The sequence below is a fragment of the Aptenodytes patagonicus genome, chromosome 3, assembly GCF_965638725.1.
Source record: "Aptenodytes patagonicus chromosome 3, bAptPat1.pri.cur, whole genome shotgun sequence".
NCBI lineage: Eukaryota > Metazoa > Chordata > Aves > Sphenisciformes > Spheniscidae > Aptenodytes > Aptenodytes patagonicus.
In genome coordinates, this window is record NC_134951.1 from 8,770,267 (window position 1) to 8,782,749 (window position 12,483).

Genomic DNA, 12,483 nt, shown 5'->3' on the forward strand with positions numbered 1-12,483 from the left:
GAATTACTGTGTTGTTTTGTAACTGTGATAATGGGGCCCTTGCATCTACGCTCTGAACTACACCAATCATCTCCACGCTGCTTTTCACACTATTCTGCTCCGACTGCCTGTTCACCCACATCCTTTATCGTATGTATGTTTTGTTGCGAGTCAGACACTCCGACATTACTCGGGCTGGATGAAGCTCCCCAAAAAGTGAGCGAATGAGGAAAAAGCATGTGTTCACACGAGTTCAGAAGCGGTAATGAGGACTGGAGGGGGATTCCTTTAGCCTGCCTCCCATCCCGGTTAATTCTGCATCTGCATATAGCATATATAGAATAAGCAGGCACTTACTTCTGTTCTTCAGAACAGGTCTGTAACAGTGCAAATTCTGAAAAGGGATTTTTTCCAGTACAAATCTCAGAATGTCATTTGATTTCTGATACATAGATACTAAAAATGCATTTGAGAAATAGGAAAATGCCAAGCAGGAGATAAGTGGCACGGAAGTATTAAGAAGACATGAACATTGCTAATTCCAGATGTGACTCAGAGTCATTACAGAGCAACAAGGATGGCACAGCAAATGCTGAGCGTGTAAGGGGAGTTACAAAGTGAAATTCTAGGTACACGGTGTCCTCGTAGGGCCCTTGACTCACAAGAAAGGGCTGCTTTCATCCAGGCTCCAGGTAGACATCTATGTCCTCTCAGACAATCAGAACACCAGAAGGCATAACTCTGATGAATAAAAGCAATTTATACTTTGCTGGGTTCCCTTTAGCCTTCACGAGTACATGCTTCCTTTGATCAGGACTACACATCTCTCCATGATGGTGGAAGAATAGCTGTTCCTGAGATGCATCTTGTGACAGGAGGAGATTGGACTCAACCACATAATAGATATAGTTCAGAAGGGACCACAGAGTGTCTACTCCAAATGTCATCACAAATAACAGGCCTTAAACACGGATCCCAGCATCCTGAGGCAGACTTACAACCGTAACAAAAAAGCAAAACCCACCAAGAGCAAAATGCAGAAGCCACAAGAAGGGATTAGCAGGGACCAAGCAGTGATCTAGGTCTAAATCTACTGCATTTATAAGCATCCTATCCCATGGCCTCTTGCCCTGTGCCGGGTCCCTAAACGCAGACACATAGCTTCTTTTGGGCTTGAGCTAATTAGATCCCCTACACTCGTATTCCCAAGCACATGGAAAGAAAGGTGAGACCAAATTCCAAGACAGAGTTGGAATCTGTCTGTAGAGGGTATCTCAAAATTGTTAGGTGAATATTTTTTAAAATCTTTGTCACCACAGATATTGAACAACAAATAATGTTGTTATTTTTCACCTTACAGTACTCACCGGAGGCATTCAGGTCCTCAAAGACACTGTTGTTAACAACTACAGAGCATATGAAGATCTTGGAAGAGACGACTGAAACAAGGAATGTCCCATATCTTGAGGAAAGCCTCTGAAATACAAGGGAAAGTGGTTTACATTTGGCAGAGAATTGGAGGAGAGGCAAAGAGGACAAAGGAGCTAGGAGGGAAAGTCCATGACCAAGGAAATGGCTGAAACCAAATCATTGAAGCAGACCAGGAGATTAGTGTTTTAAAGAATGCTCTTTGAAAGCTATTGCACGACATCCACCTCCTCCCCCTTTGGGATCCAGCGTATCTGTATCAAGGATGGAGTCCATAAGTCTCAGCTTTCAAGGGTCTGTAGAGCTCACCTTCCTGAACAGCGGTTTACCACAAGACCTTCCCACAGCACATCTTTCTATCCTGGCAACAAAAACAGTGTCCTGAAAAGCAGGGGGTTCTCTGAACCCTCCTTCCCGAATGTTATGATGGAACCACATGACTCCAATGTCCAAGACTCCTCAGTGGTCACAAAGAGGACAAGTTGATCACAGTCATTATGAAGTTTTGCAGAAACCCAAACCCTCAAAGTTTAGCAGCTGAATATCTCGTTTTCTTTAGTTAAAACCCCTACAACCTGCACTGTTTACAAACTATTTATGCATTTCCACTTCTAGGAAAACAAAGAGTTTTCAAATTTTTAGGGTGTTTTAGTTTAGTTCACAGTTTAGTTCATAGTTCCTATATTGTGAAATCCCATTCTTTGCTGTTTTTTAAATCTACAAAGGATCTACAAATCATGTGTAACAGATTCCATATGCACATGAAGAACACCCCCAGAAGACCAAAGCACTAAATTGCCCATAAACAGAAAGCACAAATCCTGCAAATGTACAAATTCATGGAGGCCACAGAAAAACTCAGACAATACACATTTTCCTCACCAGCATTCATGGAGGACTCAGCATTACTTCGAAACCCAACCACTGTTCTACGAACAAATAATGAAAGCAAACTAAAAGTATTTTACAAATACTGGCCTTTCCACTCATTGAACCAACAAGCACCATCAAGTAATTTTAATTCAAAAATGTACAGGACATGCAAAACCAGCACCACACTGGAAAAAACCGACCAAAATACACACCAGCCTGCACAGCTCAGCAGGTCGTGTCACTGCGAATGCTCCTGTGCATCACTAGCCTTGATTAAAAAAACCAAGAGACTAAGGCCAGAATCAGTGATTTCCCTCAAAGCAGGTTCCCAGGGCAATTCTGATAGTGTACTCGCAGTGACAGCCATTTGTTGAACGGCTCAAAACATACCAAAAATCTCAATGTGCCTATCGTAGGAGGGCTGTCTCTCTTCTCACCGCTGCTGGTTACCACAGGTCTGCAGCACAGTCTTCTCCTCCCAACTGCTACTTGTTCCAAATGTCCCAAAACAGAATAAAGCTTCCTCCTGAACAAATTTTTCTGAATCCTCTTCCTCTTGGAACTCCTCATCCATGTCTGCATCCGTAGTTTCCTCTTGCAGTGTAGCTATGAGTGCAAAACTGCAGCCGGAATTTTTCAGTAGCACTAAAACTGACTTGAAAGCTGCCACCTCTTTCTGGCATTCTCTTCTGCCAACTCAGATATTCACTTATTCTCTATCACAGCGCTCACGTAGGAGTCATTATGCAGGTCTTTGTCCTGATCTTCAAGGCCTTTTACAGGACTAGGTGAGGTCACCTCAGGTATGGACAGGGAAGAGCTCCAGCTCATCAGGCTGTACAACGCCAGCTGCCAGAGCCATGAAATTGGTAGCTTACGCTCAGGTATGGAGGCAAAAATTCCACAAGACCAGGACCTAACTAACGGAGCTCACGTCCAGCAGAGATTAATGCAGTTTACCACTTGCAAAAAAATGTGGGTTTAGATTAATGTCTTCAGATGGACTTATCCTCTCACAAGCTTCTGTCTCCCCAGTACAAGAAAAGACACTGACATACAAGTCCAATGAAGGGCCACCAAGGCAGTTAGTGGCTGGAGAACGTAGAGAGGATGAGCGAGCGGGGTTAGTTCAGCCTGCAGAAGACAAGCTAAGGAAGGATCTCCGTTGCCGTCTGTAACTACCTAATGGGTGGTGGAGAGGATGGTGCCACACTCTTCCCAGAGATGCCTAGCTAAAGGACAAGAAGCAATGGACACAAGTCACAGCAAGGGAAATCCTCACTAAACATAGGGAAAAAGTCTTCAGAAGATGAGTTATCAAACAAAGCCTTGAGGAACCTGATTGAACCTTGACATTAACCCTGTTTCAAACAAGAAGTTGGACCATATGGCCTCCAAAGATCCCTTCCCCTAAATTGCTTTATGAGTCTGTAATATTTTTCGTACAGAATGAAGAACAGAAGGAAATAAAGAGGCGTCAGTGAGGTTAACCACAGTTGTGAAATTGACTGCATGACCCTAAATCACTTTGGTTCTGTTTGCAATGTATAATGCTCCAAAGTGGCTAATACATCTACTGGGTACTGCACAACATGTGCAGTGTATGTCTGTGTAAAAACAGATGCAATATAAATATGAAATTGCAGCATCCATCCAGGCTAATTAGCACGCATGCAGATTGCTGCACTGATATTGCTTCACTGCCTACCGTTTTGAAGCCAGCTTGCTGAACTGAAGATATGCTCTGAATTGCTCTGTGCCTCAGTATTTCATTTATATAATAAGAATGATCATTCTGCTTGTCTATTTAGTTTGCAAACAATTCAGGGGTAGAGGTCGTCTTTTATTATAAATAAATGTAACACCTTGGGGCCAAGAGCCTAAACTCAGGGTCATGCAGTGTGGTCTCAAAAATAAAATTTCCGATAATAACAATATCATAAGCAGACAGCCCAAGAGGATTAAATTTTCTCTTCCATCCAATCTTTCATAGCAAAAAATGGATTAGAAAATGAAAGTAAGTCTGTCTTTCAAACTGAACAAAACAGACATGGAATCACTTCTATAAACAGTAAACTAACTATTCCAGATCTGTAATTTCCTTGCCATGGAAGTTACAGAAGGAAGTCAGTGACTTTGAGAAACTTTGTATTTACAGTGCAACACATTTGCTGCTTTCTCCAGTAAAACTCTCTTCTCTATAGTTTTGGTATTTATTCTGCTTGGTGAAGAAATGCCACTGGCAAGACATATTGGAAGCAGTTCAAACAACAGGAGAAAACTAAACAAACCGCAAATATTAGCTACAAGCTTCTGATTAGTCTTTCGATGATTTTGGAAAATGTAACTGTGGAAGAGAAATTAACTGGCATTCTCAATCCTCCAGATAAATGAATCAAGCGAGCTGGGTAATGGATTCAGAAAATTAAGGCCATATTTGTTTTCCTTCATTCTGCATGTGCAATTATAACACTACTTAATGAGTTTCTAGAACCTCCCAACCAAAATGATTCGAAGTTACAACTAAAGATCAGCAGGCAGAGAGGCAGGTTGTACACATACCAGGACAGCTACGAGTAGGACAGCGCAGAAAGATTGCAAAAAGTTGGGGTTTTTTTTGCATGATACTCCAGGGACAGCTTTAACTCTAGGTAAGTGTCAAGAGATCGACAACAGCCACTAAAAATCTCAGGCTTTTTACATTCATCTCTAGGACAAACACAAACACTAATCTTTCTGGTATTCAGCTCCTCATCAGGGCTGACCCAGCATTTGGCCTTAAGCTCTCTTACAGAAAGGAAAGGCTGAGTCAGCCATTCCGGGTTTTGCACCTAGGGAGTCAAGGTGGCCGAATCCTGGAGAACTGGTATTTAGGCTTAAACTGACCCTCAAGTGGAAAAATTTCTAATCCTTCCTACTAGTGAAGTAGGACAATATTTTTTTTTTTCTTCTAAGTTAAGGCCTTATCTGAGACAAAACAGAAGGCCAAAACAGAACCATTTCAGCCTTTCAGTAAAAATGTAGACACCACAGGACCTTCCGTACAATTCTACCTAACGCTTAAACTAGCTTAAGGGTTATGGATTAAAATCATCATCCACTATAGCTCAGCCTACACAGAAAGTTTAAAGGTGATCTATTTAAAAAAGCAGGTGGATAGCAGCACTGTTTCATTTTATCAGGTTTGTGTTCGAACACATTCACCAATATATTTGTCTATATCATGGAGGGAGAGGTAGGGAGAACCTGCTAAGTCTAACTAGCAAGAACAATTCTAGGGAAGACCAAGTCAAAGGTGATTTGTTACATGGGTTTCCAAATACAGCTGGGAGGCAGAGCTCTTCAGAAATTTCTGAAATTGCCCCATAATCACCCCTAAAGTAGAACAGCTCTACCAGTGACAGCAACAGCAAAACTATTCATGTAACTTGGCCATCAGAAGTGTTTTCATCATACACACCCCATACATGAAGCAAAATTAGATTCAGAGAGAGACCCCACGATTTTTGCACTTTTCAAAATAGATGTTGCTAAGAGTTTGACTCTGTCTACACTGTCAACCGACCAGTTTCAATACAGGGTTATGTAAGGCTCATACTGTCCTGACTTACATTACAATAATAAATTATTTTCCCAGTGCAGACAGAGTTTAAGTGACCTTTACAAATTATCAAGCTGGGATAAATATGTATCTGCGAAAAATATTATTGTCCTTTGTTCTTCTTCAAGTCACTTTCAAATGAGAATGATCTATTTATCATTTAGCCATACAAGAAGTTCCTAAGTTATCTGATGTGTTTGGTGCAAATGATAAAAATATCACTTCAAAAGTATAATTTACCTCATCATGTAAAAAAGAAGGTACTAATAAGAGACATCTTCAAAAACAAATACATTTAATGCTTATGAAAGAAAAAAACTGGCATAAGTTGGAAGCTGAATGTTGACTTACAGATGGAAAGACCTATTAGATCATTCATTCCCTCTCTTTGCCAAGACAGGAACGTTTCCTAAAGAATATTTCATACTCTTCTGCCTAGTCTAATTTTAATAACATAAGTACTGGAGTTTCTATCACTTTCCTTAAGATTCTATTCCACGCAAACACAGCTCAAGCTCAGGAAATAATCCTTTTTAAGAACACGATCGAAAACTTCTCGATTGCTTTATAAAGCGAGCACGAGAGACTGGCGCGTACAGATGGGAGTATTAAGTCACAAAATAGTGGTTTGAGACAGAGAGGGCATTCAGCGGTGGGAGGAATGTGGGATGTAGGAATCATGTAGCTCTAGAAAGGGCTGTCAGTGGGCTGATCTTTGATACATGTGCTAGCTATCATAGACATGCGTGTAACGACTACACAACCATTCCTTGGCATTCATCTGTCCACAACCATGTCCTGTCTGAGTACTTCAGCTAGACTCATTTAGCAAGATTCGTTTATCTATTTTAGGTACTTTAGGATGGAATGAATCATGCCCTAGAAGTGTCTATTTCTCACCACTGACTTTTAAGTAATCAGTAAGCAGGGTCAGACTTGGACAACTATAGCGTGTATGTCTAGAGATATGTTACAGAGCTGAGGCTCAACTCAGTTGCCCAGTGGGAGCTTGGGTACTACTTTCATGTAGGCAGCCATATGTATATACCTCAACGCGGGCATGTTAATTTGTGAGATGAATCCCACTCCTACAATTAAATGTGAAATGAATCTCATTCTCTGTGACCATGTTTGCATAACCACCCTTTATGTGCTTTCCTTCCCAATTCCTCACCTATTTTGCTTTAGCATTGTGAAAGCCAGAAAACCACTGAGCCCAACAGTCTTGCTGGGAGCAAGAATGAAGTGGTCTTCTGAAAAGGTTTGGTTCTCTTCTCCCCATCCCAATGAACCACAAAAGTCTCACTCTAAACCACAAAAGGGAAGTCTTGGGAGATTAACAAATGCTCCACCAACTCTAGTCCCCCAAACTTGCTGGACTGCTATGTTAGAATTGCATGATATTTGCCTTTCTATTACAGAAGAGAGGGAGTTCCAAGAACCACAAACATCAAGAGGACTGTTGACAACACTCCTGCAAGACTGATGGATAGCTCAGGTTGGAACGATATGATGGAGCATCTCTGGTGGCCTCCCTGAGATCCAGGGGGATTTCAGAGAATTGGAGGTCACATGTCAGAGGACTGGCTGCAGTCAGTCATACGCTTACTACGTTTGGAAAGTTGCCGTCTAGCAGCACATCACTGAGTGTGGAAGTGAGTTCACAGAATTTGTGAACTTCTATAAGCTGCAAAACTTTTGTCTGTACTCCAGCAGTGTCTCCTCCATCATACGTGTCCCTGTACTAGATGCCTCTATTTAGCAGATGACAGATCAAGCTAGCCTGTTACATTCGGCCCAGGCAGTCACTCCAGAAGTGTAGACCATGGCACTGCAGGTATGAAAGAAATAGTCTTAGAAAGGAGCTGTGACCTCCCTGCCTGAAGTCTCCTTAGTTTGAATATAGCCTGCATAGAAAAGATCAGGGCCTTACCTTTACAGTATAATTTGCATAAGTGTTTTTTTAATTAACCAAACTTCGTAACAGTTTTCTTAAATACACTTATGTAAAAAATACAATCTTCCGTTAGATCTTTCCCACTTTACATGACATACATACAAAAATGTGCTAGCTAGTGGGTTAAATCCCATTCTGAGAGCAGTAACAGCACACAGACATATCACTGTCAAAAGAATGCTGATTTACATAGTGTGATCAGTAGAACTGCTCTGACAGATTACGTATTTTGTATCTTTATTAACTGTGCATCATTTTTACATTCTGTTCCAGTTAGCTTGTGACAGATAACTTTTTTAAAATCAGATCTCAAGGCAAAGAAGTGTCAATGTGGAAAAATAAATACATTACTCAAGCTTCTTGAAAGTATTTAACTAAATGACACATCGACTTAAATTGGTGAAATCATGGTGAGCAGCTTTAAATAGAAATATTTTTGAAGTAAAAATACCACAAAGCATTAGACATTTTACAAAGTTGAGTTAAATTAGTATTAGAAAAATTATTACTCTTACATTTTTATTACATATTGAGCTGGATCTGTCTTCCTCTGAAGTCACCTGGAATATTAACATCAATTTAATTAACTCAAAGCAAGATTTAGCCCAGAAAGAGTCATTTTACCATGAATAAAGGAGAAAATGAAGTCTGAATCTCAGCTTTTCCAGCAAGGCACGGAACTCAGATCCACAGAGATATTTAGATACTGATCTCCCACTGGACAAGAAATATCCAGGTAAATATATTTAAAGAGCCTGGAACTCATTAGCTCTGATCCATATTGAACTCAAAATTTATTCACCATTTCCCAAGACAGGTGAATAGTAAGTACAGCAATGTGAGAAAACAGCAATATAAAATCAGTATTATAAAAAAGGGTAGCTCAACTCTGCAACGATGAGGGCTGGAGTAGTTTTCCAACGTTCACTATGAACAACGGGAACTCACAGCTACTAACAGTTATGTGCAGCTCGGTGGGTGGTGTTCAGTTTTGAACTTCGTACGCTACTTCCAACAACCATCTCCTCCAAAGCAACAGAGACTGGTTGGCTGGAATCACTCTGCAGGACGGAGCCACCAGGGTGCCACCAGCTGAAACACCTTGTTTAAACCACAGGTGACATTCTGATCTGAGTTATACCAAGGTTAATCAGAGGCACAGTGATGTTAATAGCATCAGAATCTAGCTCGGTATCCATGTAAAGATTGTGGTTGCGCACTCAGATTACTAACAGATTACTCTTTGCATTGCTTTCCTGGGTCTCAAAGGAAAACTGTAGTATTGCCAGGACAGTTTTCAGTTACTGGCCTTTATTTTGAGTGCGTGCTACATAGATCTGTGCATGCTGAGGTGTCACAGAAATATTATTTAAATGTTTTACCAGTTTCTGGAAAAAAATATGCTAGCTGAATGAGGGGAACTTGTTTTTCCCCCCTCTCTATTTTTATCCTGTTTTTAAAAATGAATCTGTGCCAAACAGAAGTTCATTGTCTCTTTCATTCATCTTATGGAATTTGCTTTGATCCTGAGTATAACTTGTTTAAATTCTGTAATCATGGCATAACTTATGTTTTTTTCCCTTTGTATATTTTACAAGTCTTCTATTATTTACATCATTTTTTAAAGATACACTCTGAAAGGTAATCTTATCTCAAATTAGTTTCCTCATGTATGATGTTTATGGAGGTACTAGATGATTCTATTCACACAGAAGTTTCTTGCCCACATTATTCTCTCCCACTGAAAAACCACAGAATGAACGATGGGAGGAAATTTTCCTTGAGATCCTCAAGTGTTACCCTAATGGAGCCTGAGGTTCAAACTCTATTGCTACAGCATAGGCCTTGTGGTGTGTCCAAACCACACAGATTTCAAGGAACACTGAGCCTTAGAGAATTGAAAAAAAGGCCACAGAAAACTTGTCAAAGGTTTTGTCTCTCTCCATGAGTCTGGTTTCTAGCAGGCCTCATCTCACATTCACTGAAGTTGTATTACAAACATTCCTTGTAGTCAGAGATCTCTGAGCCTCCTTTGCTTTAAATTGTGTAACTCCTTATCTACTAAGCACCTTTATTGATTTGCTTCAGACTTTCTAGAAAAATTCTACCATAAAGATGTTATGTGATAGGATACAGGAGGTGAATAATCTTGGTGAACTGAAGGTGCTAGGGTTTGGGGGAAAAAAGATCTTAACACTGGACAAAGCAGAAATCAGCTGTGAATATATCATGCCTCAGTCCCTCATCACCTCACTAGCATGCCAGTGAAAGTTTGTGGATGTTGTCACTTTTATATCTGAGTATCTTGGAGAATTAACAAGAAATAAACATAAGTACATCAGATGAAGTCCTACTTACTAACGCTTTCAGAGCTAGATGAAAACCTCACCATGGCTCTGCTACAAATATTTGTCAAGACCTCAGTGTTTGTGGGACATCCTTAATTCCAAAATTGAGGATTCTGTTACTGACAAATCTCATAGATTCAGCCTTGTATCGCCCTCTGATAATGTCACAGACACTGCTGAAGAGCAGATGCGTGCTATGAAATGAAAAAAACCAGCAAAGAAGGTCCAATCTTCCACATGAGTAGTCCATGATCTCAAGATGTCTGCATAGCTGGCAGAACACACATCATCCGTAGCGAAACATCTTCTGAGCATTTGAGTCATACTGAAGCACAAGTTTCTGCATCCAAAACACATTTGAGGTTGCTAGAATCCAGCTGCAATATAGTTTTGTTACGATATTTAAAGCACCATTCAGAATGTAGATGAGATGGCTGTGCTAAAGAATAGCTTTATCAGTTTCAGTAAAATACATCCAGAAGACAGCACAGCAGCGAAGCAGCATTGTTTTAAAGCAAAACAAAAACATCTTATACAGACTCTGCAAATTTGTGGAGCTGCTGGGATTGTATTTGAATGTAATCTATTCATTATAACTACTATGGGTAAAAAGCTACCATTAATACATGACACAATAATCCTGCTGCCACTCTGATGAACTGCAGAATAGTCCGAGTTCCTCGTGAAACAGGTATGGCAGTGTGGCATCTTAAGCATGGCCTGGACATCTGTGTCAGCAACGTGTAAGGTAAAATCATTAAAAAACATGGTTTCACTGCAAGCACAAACAGGGACCAAAAATTTAGGAGTCTTGCATAAAAAAGGATCTTCTAACCTGCGTATTTAACTTCTTAATTTTTACCTATTCCAGTCATCACTGCTGGCTTGTCCTTGATGAATATAAAAAAGTCTTGATTTTTGAATGTAATCTTCATGAAATAATCTACAAAACCCAAGTAGCTGTGAATGAGAATTTGGTATGATTACTTTACATAAATTTGGAGTTCTTTATTGGTACTCACCATCCTCAGAAAATACACCTGGAAAAAGGATACTAAAAAAATTCTTACAGCAGAGGTTCAGCTGCCTTCAACAAGAGGTCTGTTTTTCCCAGTAGTACTATAAAAATATCTAAAGTATAAATCAGCCAAAGATGCAGAACGTGTATAGTTAAGTCTTACATCTTTAACCATAGTGATTCTATTGATAATACGTAAACCTCTGGCCAAGTCTAATTTATTCACTTTTAAAAATATATATAAACAGCAAGAGACACAAGTTACATCAAAGCAGAAAGAAGATGCTGGCAAAACAAGAACTACAAAAAGATGCTAAGGATGGGATTCAGTTACCTGTATATAAGCTTCTAATGCCATCTTAGACAGTCTAGGGACTCTCTAGGGATCATCTCTGTTGCCAGCTGCCACTCCAGAATGGCACTACTCTTCTGTAAGTCCTATGCCATACCTGCCAGCCCAGCATGGCTGCCTCAGATATCCTAGGGCATTGAAAATAGTAATGGTTGCTTATATTTAAGTAATGAATCCCACCCTGACAATTTATGTTCAGCAATACGCAAGCTCTGTCCAGGCTAACCCCAGAAAAGGATGCGCTGAGGAGAGAAGGATGGAGACACCCAAGGTAGTCCATCTGAACCAGCTCTGGTCCTGAAACAACACAGACGAAACAAATTGCCGGATCCTCACATGGCCCCACTGTGTTAGATGAGTTTGTTGGTTGGTGTCGTGGTTTAACCTCAGTCAGCGACTGAGTACCACACAGCCGCTCGCTCACTCCTCCCCCCCCGCAGTGGGATGGTGGAGAGAATTGGAAGAGCACAAGTGAGAAAAACTCGTCGGTTGAGATAAAAAGTTTAATAATTGAAATAATAATAATAATGTAGTAGTAGTAGTAATAATAATAATAATAATAATAATACACAAAGCAAGCGATGCACAGTACAATTGCTCACCACCCGCCAACCGATGCCCAGCCAGTTCCCGAGGAGCGGCCCCCCGGCCAGCTTTCCCCAGTTTATATACTGAGCATGACGTCACATGGTATGGAATGTCCCTTTGGCCAGTTTGGCTGTGCCCCCTCCCAGCTTCTTGTGCACCTCCAGCCTTCTCAGTCGGTAGAGCATGGGAAGCTGAAAAGTCCTTGACTAGCGTAAGCACTACCTAGCAACAACTAAAACATCGGTGCGTTATCAACTTTGTTCTTGTCCTAAATCCAAACCACAGCACTGTACCAGCTACTAGGAAGGAAATTAACTCTATCCCTGCCGAAACCAGGAC